This window comes from Petaurus breviceps, unplaced genomic scaffold, assembly GCF_028583685.1.
Source record: "Petaurus breviceps papuanus isolate PSGF00001 unplaced genomic scaffold, PetGlider_PUasm1.0 77, whole genome shotgun sequence".
In the NCBI taxonomy this organism is placed as follows: Eukaryota; Metazoa; Chordata; class Mammalia; order Diprotodontia; family Petauridae; genus Petaurus; species Petaurus breviceps.
In genome coordinates, this window is record NW_027186492.1 from 19818309 (window position 1) to 19827471 (window position 9163).

A 9163-nucleotide genomic window follows, 5' to 3' on the forward strand; every position below is an offset into this window, starting at 1 on the left:
TTTTATACTAGATTCCCCACAGGCACTTCAAAATCATCATGGGCAAAGAGTTCATCATACCTCAATTCTTCCTTCCCCCCCAAACCACACCTTTTTTCTAAATGTCCCATTTCTGTTGAATGTACCACCATTATTCTTGTCTCCTAGGTCTGTAGCCTTGATATTATTTTTTACTCCATTCTCCTATATGCAACCAAGTGGATGAAGAATGTCTATTGTCCAGAATATGAGATGTCATTCGATAGACAGCATAATGGAGCTGTGCATGAATGATAATGTACCCAGAATTGAATTGAGCAGAAGAAGCAGAGCAGATTGGACTACCTTTGGGAAATTGACAATTCTTTAAATAAATCCAAGCTTCTCTCGGAAATGAAAGTCCATCTTTTTCATCACATATGGTTTCAGTGATATTGTAAATCATATGAGTCATAGAAGGCTGACATCTTCAAAGGTGAAACTATGGGTCACCTAAAGCATAATGGAAGGGTAGATGATGGGCATGAGCAGGCTACAATGCATTACAAACAAAGAACACATTATCAGTCAGCAATGTGATTTGACAGCCCAAAAAGCTACTGTGAGTTTGGGTTGCATTGAGAAAGGCACAACTCCTAGAATAGAGGAATCATAATTCTAGTGTACTCTTATCTTCTTAGATCTCATCTACAGCACTATGTTCAGTTACAGGTACTATGGTTTAAGAAGGACTTTGATGATTAGATTCTACATTTTTAGAGAAGAGTAATCTCCTCTGGAGGGAAGAGGACTTTGAGTTTTTATCTAATATAGTCTATAGAAACTGGGAATATTTAGTCTGGAGAAGAGAAGACTCGAAAGGAAATGAGAGATAAGTATTTGATGGGCTGTCATGTGAAAGGAGGATTAGATTTGTATTGTTTGACTCCAGTGGGTAAAGCCAGGAGATATGGGTTAAAGATATAAAAAAGTCAATTTAGGATTGATTCAGAAAAACAAACAGATCATCCTAACAATTAGACCTCTGCAAAAATGGAATGAGTTGCCTTGAAAGGTGATAGGTTTCCCCTCCACTACTTTAAGCAGAGCCTGGATGACCATTTATCACTATATTACAGTAGAAACTTCTTCATGTATGCATTGGACTACAATAGTTGTTGAGGGTCCTTTCTGCTTTCAAATTTAGTGATTCTTTGAGCTAAATATTGTAGGACAAGTGACGTATAGGATTTCATCATAGAAATGTACAGTCAGAGGGACAAAATAAGGGTCAATTACACAGTGAGAATGACAGCTCCCCCACCCCCCAACACAATTGATATCTCCACAATGTCAAATGAGTGTGAAAAAAGATCCTGGGGATGGCTAGGTGGTGCAGTGAATAGAGCACCCACCCTGGAGTCAGGAGGACCTGAGTTCAAATCTGGCTTCAGACACTTAACACACAAAAAAACTAGCCATGTGACCTTGGGCAAGTCTCTTAACCTCAATTTCCCTGCCTTCCCCATCCAAAAAGAAAAAAGAAAAAGATCCTGACCATGTTGGATGGACACAGTATGGTGGATTTATGTGTAGGACATGGAAGGGAGTTGCATAGAATGGGAAGGCAGAGATGGGTTGAGATCTGCATTATTGAATGGAATGTACACATTTCTGAGATCATAGATCCATTTGGAATACAGAAATGTAGGGTGTATTAGAAAAGCATTAATCAGGAAATAGGAGATCAATTAGGATGCTGTTATAATAGTCCAGGTAAGACTGCTGAGAGTCTGAACTAGTATGGTGGTGGTGTGAGTGAAGAAAGATGAGAGAACCAGTGTAGATATAGAATTAGGAAAATTTGCCCTGATTGGATAGAAGGGGCAAGCAGAGGAAAGAGTCAAGTGTGACTTTCATGTTATGAGCCTGATAGGAAGTTCAACATAAATGAGGAAATTTGGAGTGTATAAGTGAGGCTAGTAATGGAATATGATGACTTCGGGATATTGAGTTTGTGATGCTGAAAGAAGATAAAGGTATAAATGGCCAGAAGTCACTGTGCAACATAGAACTAGAGTTTAAGAAAATGATGAATACTAGATATATAGATTTAAGAATCACTTATATGAAGATTATACTTGATCCCATGAGAGAAGATGAGATCACTAAGGGGGAAAATAAATCGATGAATAAACAAACAATAGATATAAATATAATAGAGAAATAATATTTAAATATGTAACTAGATTATGTATATATGATACATTATAGAATGCATTATATATTAACATAAATATAATATATGTAGATAAATAGAAAACAAATACTGTATTTTGTTGTTCAGTCATTTTATTTATGAATAAGGAAATTTGTGCTCCCATTTGGGGTCGTCTTATCAAAGTAGTTTGCAGTTTCCTTCTCTAGTTCATTTTATATAATAGGAAACTGAGGCAAACAGGGTTAAGTGACTTGCCCAGGGTTACACAGCTAATACGTGTGAGGCCAGATTTGAACTGTCTTCCTGACTACCAGCCCACTGTTCTATCCACTGCTCCTCCTAACTGCTTACTATTTGTGTGTGCGCACACACACACATATATACACACATAATTGCATGTAATCATGTACAGTGTATTTTATTTTGCTATTAAATATAGTACTGTTAAAATCTAGCAAATGTCTGCAATACATTAATATTTAGGGGGATGGAGTGGAGTGATTTTCTAATTCAGGGGACTAAGAAACACTCATATTGGTTGGAGGAGAAAAAGGAGAGAACGATGTCGGAAATGCTGAGGGAATTGAAAGTATACAACAAGAAAGGCTCGTTGAAGATATATAATGTATACATTTGCATAATATACAAATATTTGTAGGTAACAAGGAAGAAGCCAATAGATAGGAAGAATTTGAAGATGTAAAACAGAAGAAAATTATCAAAAGTACAGCATCTTAAGAGGAAATGGCTAGGGATGGGATCAAAGGCACAGATAGTTTATCATATGCAAGAAAAATAGCTATTTCTTTCTCAGCAATTGTAGCAAAGAAGCTAGAGAGAGGTGTATTTGTAGAGTGGTTTTGAGATATGGAGTCAGAGAGAGGAGATAACTTATGGTAGTTGGCCTTGATTCTCTCAGTAAAATAAGAAGTGACATTTACTAAAAAGTTGGGAGTGGATGTGGCACTGGGGGACTTGAGAGAAGTGAAATTTTCAAGTAGTCCAAATGCAGAAGCATGCTAGTCCATCACAGATGAAGAAAAAGATTTTTTTCAAATAGTGAAGATACACTTGATGTTAAATAGAATGAATTTTAGTTGTGAATCTAGTTGTGATAGCTACAAGACTTTGAGTATTATTCATCTCAGTAGTAGGAATGGGGTATGGGATGGTTAGGGTCATGCATGGTTGATAACTGGCAGGATGTGATTCGCAGGAAGAAATATGTCAAGGGATTAAAATTTGAACAGGTTGACTAGAAAGTCAAAACTGAAGAGATGAAAGTGAGGATAAAGCAGGGATAATGAACTGAGGGAACAATGTAGGAAGTAGAGTTTGGAGTGAGAATGAAGAATGTGTTTAAGAGGAATAAAGCAGAAGGAGAAATCAATTGTAGATAGATTATGATCAGATTGGGAATTTCAGAGTTCAAGATCACTGACACGGTGTAATTTGAGATGAAGGTGAAATCCAAGTGATGTTTAAATTTGTGGTAACAGGTAATTGAAAAATGTTGGTCTTAGGTTTTGAAGAAGGTAATGAGTTTGAATGCTTAAGGGGACATCAAGAAGAGGAACACGGGTTATGGATGGAGAGGAAGACTGTGAGTCTGTCTTTCATGATAAAGAATGGAAAATGACCAGGAGACTAGTAAAACACAGTATAGATGATATGGAGAGAGTGATATTAACTAATTAAAACTTCATTAAGACTTTTGGGGAAATAAAAATGTTTACAGAATTATGGCAGGAGAGATTGGGTCTGAAATCGGCAGTAGGAAGTAAAGCAGGCTGGTTTCTTTTTGCGTTCCAATATGTGACCATGCGAGAAAAAGAAAATTGATACTGGCAAAGATGTCCAATGATAAAACATATTCTGCAGAAAAGTGGGGCTTACATGAATGTCAAAAGATAGAAAAAAATGGGAAAGTAAGAGATCTATGTTGAAGAGGAGTTGCTAAATACTAAGGTGGTAATTCTAGGAGGCACAGCAGAAGGAGGTGGTACAGGCTGTTAGGAATTGGGGAGAAGAAGCATTGAATTAGATGCAGATAAGAGTGTGTTGAGAGATAAGAGGGAGAGGTGTTTTTGCCTTTCTAATTGTTACAGGAGATGGATTGTAGGTTTGTCCTTTGAGTATCAACTAAGCAGTATTCTAGAGGTTCATCATCAGAAGGCTGTCCTATACATTATGAATATTTTCAAACATTCTATCCCAGAAAGCTAGTCTCTTAAGCTATAGATGGATTATGATCTGCGTTTGTGCAGAGAATAACCACACAGATGAAATCACAGAGCTGTTGGAACAATATCATGTCAATGATTAGTGTTTGGGCACCAAGGGAACTGTCTACTTCTAACTGGTCACAAGGACCCTTTGCTAGCCACTTTGTGTTCCAATAGTGCTGTTTGGAATTCTGAATTAATGGATTCTAACACCTAGAAGAGCAGAGGTGAATGAGAAGTCACTGCTTGAGGATTGGCTCATGATGTTTTTCTACTGAGCTGATTCTCACAAAACCAGAAAAGCATCATAAATATATAATGGTATACACTTGGGATGCTATCTAGAGGTGGATGCTGCAATATTTATGGATACTTTTCCCCTTTCTCAAAATTCTGAGCCATAGGAAATAAATAAGAAATGGCCACTGAATTTTAGGATAGGGATGAGAAGTTCAGGAGTGTGAACTTCACAAAGATAAAAGCCTGATGTAACCAGACTGCTAAGCCCTGTCCCCTGCCACAGGACCTCTGAATTAGAAATTAATGTGTGTGTCTTTTGAAGTTTGATGAAATATGCATGAACAGCTCCTCGAACAATTTTTTTAAGAAATAATCTTAATAAATCAGAGAAAAGATCTGGGAGTTGTATATGTTTAGCCCAACCAAGAAAAAAAAAGCCTATAAACTTTTCCCCATATATATTGGATTTATTATATTTCTCCAAAGCAATTTGAAAGGTACTGAATTATGTTCCCTTTCAGCTTCCAAAAAAACCATAAGTAATAAAAGCAGAAAAGTTGACTCCGAAATTCATTTTCATATAGATTTATAGGAAAACTGCTTTGATGTCTTTCGCATTCCCTTGCCAGTATGGGGGGAAAAGAACGGGAGGAGGGATGTCTATTAAGTTTAACAGAAAAAAATCCTCCTTCAAAACTCATTTATCTTTTATGAGCCCTGGGCAGCATGCCATAATAATACTGTGCATATTATGAGAATTCTATAATCATTTAGAGTTTCTTCCCTTTCTTTTATAATCAACTGACTGTTGTTATTGACCTTCCCTTGTACAAAATTGGTGTGAGAGCAATGACTTAGGCAGTGTGAGCTACTGTACAGAACGAAGTTGAGAGCAGATTTCCAAATTGTTATGTAAGGATAGCCTAGGTTCCCTTTTATTGTGTACCATGTTACATGTATAATCTTGGAATGCTTGGGAGTGGATGCCTTAATTAACTGGGCCTTCTCAGAGGCTGAGGTAGTCCTGCTGGTGTCAAGGAGGGTTTGCCAATGCCTCTAGCTACTGGTGGGAAAAATGACCCATCTGTACTTTCTGCCTGACTAGGTGTGTATAAACTGCAAAGACTTCCTCAGCCATGTGTCTGGGCCAAATCTTGTCCCTGAGATTTGATCCTGTAATGATTACAAATGCTAATCCAGCTAACAAATTTTATTTTGCATTTCTGTACCAACTCAGTCCTCAGTCTGTTCAACTGGAATTGAAAGTAAAATGGTGTGTTTTTTTTTTAAAAGGAAGGAAGGAAGTAAAAATTTGTTAAGCATCCACTATGTGCCAGGTATTATCTCATTCAATCTTCACAGTAATCCTGGGAGGTAGGTGCTATTATTATCCTTATTTTATAGTTGAAGAAACTGAGGCAGGCAGAGGTTAGGTGGCTTGCCCACTGTTATGCAGCTACTAAGTGTTTGAAGCTGAGTTTGAATCCAGTTCTCCCTGACTCTAGGCTCAGTGCCCTATCCACTGTGACACCCAGATGCCTCTAGGTAAAAGAGAGCAGATTTGTTCCTATAATCACCAAACTGTTTCACTAGCATGACTTCTTAGAGAATGGGATCCTTCAGGTTAACTGATTTTTCTGACTAGCTGGTATAGTAGATAGGACACTGAACTTGAAGTCAAGAAGACCTGTGTTCAAATCCCACCTCAATCACTCAGTGTCTGTATGATCTTGAGAACGTTGCAACCTCTCTGTACCTAATTTTATTCATCTTGATGGCCTCTGATGTCCTTTGTATTTTAAAACCTATGATTCTATGACCTCCTGATCTAAGATCCTACGATTAACCTGAAACTCTTTATTTCTGTATTTGTGATGACAAAGCTTTTGAAAAATATATTAGCTCACTGCTCCACCTTATGCCAATGTGACAATTTTCACAGTATTTCCACAAATATGATATTGTCTGTTAAACATGTGTTAAGTACCTACTATATACAAGTTATTGTGATAGAGTTTGGTCGTATGTTATCATATATATGATTTTATAATTATATATGGTAGTTTCTTTCCTCAAATAGTTTATACTTTAATGGAAAGATAAAACATGCACAGAAACATTTATAATATAAATTGGCATATAATTAATGCATTGGCATCATAGGGGCAGCTAGATGATAAAATGGATGGAATGGTGTACCTGGAATCAGGAAGAAAACTGAGTCCAAATTTGACTTCAAATATTTACTAACTGTGTGACATTGGATAAGTTACTTAATTTCTGTCTTTTCTCAGTTTCCTCATTTATTTTATTGTTGTTATGTAACTTTTCAGTCATGTGTGACTCTTCATGAGCCCTTATTTGGGATATATTTGGCAAAGATACTGAAGTACTTTCCATTTCCTTCTCCAGTTCATTTTACAGATTAGGAAATTGAGTCAAACAGAGTTAAGTGACTTGCCCAGGGCCACACAGCTAGCACCTGAGACCAGATTTAAACTCAGGAAGATGAGTCTTCCTAACTCCAGTTCTGGCATTTTGTATTTGATTATGATGATGATGATGGCATTGGTAATAATAATACTTACCTCTCAGAGTTGCTGTGAAGTTAAGATGAGATATCATTTATAAAATACTTTGTAAACCTTAACATACTATATAAATTCTAGCTTTTATTATTGGAAAAGTAAAAAAGAACTTCTAAATGGGGGGACAATGGAAGGTTTCATATAGGTCATGATACCCTTGCCTTTAAAGGAAGGTCATTTTTTTAAAAAAGAGATTTGTTGGAGTTATAATGCCAAGCAAAGGCAACTTCCAAGGTCCAGAATACCAGCATAGTAACTCTCCATTTTATTCAGTGACAAATTAAGGCAAAACATTCACAGAACAGAGAAAATCAAAATAAAGCATTCACCAACTATGATTCAATAATTTCCAAGTATTACTCCATCCCCTGGACAGTACATTCATTTAGTCCATCACAAAGTCTCTCTTTTCAAATGGAGATTAAGATTAGTTTCCAATCATAAACAAAGTATATTCATTTGATCAATCACAGTGCACAAAAAAGTCAAGTTTCCCACCCCTGGATCACAACTGAATTACTATTATCATCAGTTAATGCCAAGCACCTTCTCAAAAGGAGCAGTGGAGAGCATAAAGGCCATGTACCCCTGAACTACAGCAAGGTTAAGATATCATCACAGAATTTAATACCCAAAGAGAGATCTTCATCTTGACCTGAGGCAAGTTCTCAGCAATCTCTGTTTTTGGGGAGACAAAGCTTAACAAAATCACAATATATATTGCCAGTATCCTCTCAATCCACTCTCTACCTGCAGAACAGTCTCAGGACCCCTGAAAATATCAGCAAGACCCTCTTACAGGATTTTTGTAAACATACAACAAGAAAATCCTTCTTCAGGGCTTCTGAACCAGCAGCAAGGTTGCAGAACCTCTGCAACAACAGCACTGTCCTTTACCAGCAGACGAATCTGGCAAAACAACATCAAAACAGACAGACAAAATACTGGCATCACAGCCATGTCTCCTCAGTCCTTGGCAGCTCTGGGTGGCAGCTCTCAAAAGTCCTGGGTAGCTCCAACTGGCTCTCAGCAATCCTCTCTCTATGTCTCTCTCTCTTTCTCTGCCTTAATAATGCTGCTCTCAAAAGTTCTTCTGCCATTCTCTGCTTGGACCTTCTCTAAATCCACAGCACCAGCTCCTCCCAATTCAAAGCCCTCACTTTTCATGTCAACAAGTCCATCCCACAAGTAGGATTCACAAGCTCTGGGTTTCAACACTCAACCTGGAAACCAAGCCAATTCAGGGGGATCTTTAAATTCCATTACTATTACAGGAGGGAGCACAGTTGGCATAAATTCTAGGTACTGGAGATGCTGTGAAGAAAGGACTTTTACAATAAAAGGACAGGATAAGATTGGCATATAGAGAAATCTATTTTAATTAAGATGCATAGTGCATGATATAGAAGTGTGATATAAGCTTAGAAATGTGGGTTGAGTGATTAAAAAAAAACCTGTGTGGTAGGTTAGAGCAAGTATTACTATTTCCTTTTTATGAATGAACAAAGCAAGGATTGCAGAAGTTAAATGATTTGGCCAAATTCATATAGTTAATGTCAGAGTAGAACCTAGAATAAGGGCCTTATGTGCATTTTCTTATTGGGGCTATCACATGCTTCAATATGGATGCTATATTCCCCCAAAGTATGTGCTTTTTTCTCAGTGTTGCTACCCCCATAACTCATGCAGAGTATATCCCATCCATGCCTTGGTAGACTGCATTTATTGAATTGCTATGATCAAATAAATCAGCCAACACCTAACATCTATTACCTTGTGGGAAATCTAGTGATTGACCTATAGTGCCTTCTTGGTTAGCACTATATAGGAAACATAGAATATATCTCTGTGTGTCTATCTATCTATCTATCTATCTATCTATCTATCTATCTATCTATCTATCTATCTATCTATCTATCTATCTATCTATC